Source organism: Numida meleagris, chromosome 1 (assembly GCF_002078875.1).
Source record: "Numida meleagris isolate 19003 breed g44 Domestic line chromosome 1, NumMel1.0, whole genome shotgun sequence".
Taxonomy (NCBI): Eukaryota; Metazoa; Chordata; class Aves; order Galliformes; family Numididae; genus Numida; species Numida meleagris.
This window is the reverse complement of record NC_034409.1, coordinates 192,788,640-192,790,811: the sequence shown is the minus strand read 5'-3', so window position 1 is coordinate 192,790,811 and position 2,172 is coordinate 192,788,640.

Here is a 2,172-nt window from a genome sequence, read left to right as displayed (position 1 = left end):
TGGAGCCCGGCAGCGCCACAGCCCCACGGTGCTTCTCTGTGCCGGGACCTCACCGCCCTCTGGTGAATGATGCCTATCATTGAACCAAACTCTCCTCTTTTTTAGCTTAAAGCCACTCCTCCTTTGTGGCAAAAACTGGCCTCTGCGAGTGAGTTGCCGAGGCATCTACTTTATTTCCCCCTTTTACTTTCAAGATTCTGTCCTTAAGCCTATGACAGTCTGTGGCCAACTCCCCTTGTCCTGCCCTCAGACTGCTGAAAAGAAGTTGGCCATGTCCCTTTGCCTCCCACACTTAAGATCTTTATCAACATTAATAAGATCCCCCCTCAGCCTTCTTTTCTCAAGGCTGAACAGACCCAGGTCGCTCAGCCTTTCCTCACAGGGGAGCTGCTCCAGGCCCTGTATCACCTTCATCTCCTTTCCGTCGCCGGCCCGGCCCTCCCCTGACATGTCCAGGCCGCTCCACTGGGGCCTGTCCTGGTCACATAGAGCCGTGCCCAGTGCTGCCCCTCCGCTCCCTGTGAGGGCTGCAGGGCCTTGAGGAGCTGTAGGACCTTGAGGAGCTGTAGGACCTTGAAGGGATGTAGGGCAATGAGGAGCTGTAGGGCCACGAGGGTTTGTAGCTCCATGGGCGGCTGTAGGGCCTTGAGGGGCTGTAGGGCTGTAGGAATTGGATGTTGTTTCTGCCTTAGATATTGAAAAAAGGGAATTGTTCTAAAGAAGTAGAGCACAATGAATTTTGTAACTTGCCCTTAGAAACAGCTAGTTTGAAAAAGCAGAAATACCATCTATTTCAGTAACATATTTTAGAAATAGAGTTCTTGAATTATGTGATTAATTCTCACTTGTAGAGCTGTAATAGTTGTGAACACTATAGGAATAGTATGATGGACTAGAAAGCATGCTGTAAGGCTGTTCCGTTTGGGTAAGAAACCCTCAGCAAANTAGGGCCTTGAGTGGATATAAGGCCATGAGGAGCTGTAGTGTTCATGAGTGGATGCAGAGCCTTGAGGAGCTGTAGGGCCCTGAGGAGCTGTAGGGCCGCCATGATCCTCCCCTCCGCCTCCTGTGCTCTGGGCCCAACAACCCAAGGGACCCCAGCTGCTCCTCAGGCATTTTGCCCTCCAGACCCTTCCCCATCTCCGCAGCCCTCCTCTGGACGCTCTCTGACAGCTCTGTGTCCCTCTGACGTTGCGGTGCTGGAGGTGGGGCCGCACAGCAGAGCAGAGGGGACAGCCCCTCCTCTCCCCCCTGTCCCCTCTCCCAGTGGCAGCGCTGGGCCCGGTGCCCCCAGGGGACCACTGCCCTTTGGGCTGCAGGGCACGGTGCTGTCTCAGAGCCAGCTTGCCCCCAGCAGAACCCCCAGACCCACATCCATGGGGCGGCTCTCCAGCCCTGGTCCCACAGTGTGTGCACAGAGCCCCGTCCCAGGTGCAGAACCCGGCACTGCTCCTGTTGAGCTTCATGCTGCTGCTGATTACATGAATTAATGCTGTTAACTGATAACAGTGATGATAAAACAGTGTAAAGAAATTGCTTTCCTCTTGCACTCTCTGGTCACATCTGTTGTTATCTCAGCCCTGGAGAACCCACACTGAGCACCAATAGCGCTGCTGTGGTTTAACCCTGCACCAGCTCAGCACCACTCGGCTGTTTGCTCGCTGCCCCACCAGGAGATAGGGGAGAGCATTGATACAGATAAAGCTGAAGGAACTTGTCTGTTGGGAGAGGGACAGTTTGATGAGCAAGATAGGAAAGAAAAGCAGAAGAGAATAAGCAAAGGGATCATGGAATCATAGAATCATAGAATGGCTTGGGTTGAAAAGGACATCAAATATCATCGAGTCTCAACCCCCCTGATAAGTGCAGGGTTGCCAACCACTAGACCAGGCTGCCCAGAGCCACGTCCAGTCTGGCCTGGAATGCCTGCAGGGACGGGGCATCCACAACCTCCCTGGGCAACCTGTTCCAGTGCGATGGATGCCCAAGGCAATGGCTCGGTAGTTCCTGACTGGTGCCCATCCTGACCCTGAGCAGCGGCAGCCCCCCAGGGCCCACTCCCCAGCTCACTGCTCAGCACCGTGCCCTGTGCTCCGGGATATCCCTTGGGCCTTTGGAGCAGCTGGCCTGGCTCTGTCCCCTGCAGCTCCTGGCACAGCCCAGGCTCCCCGC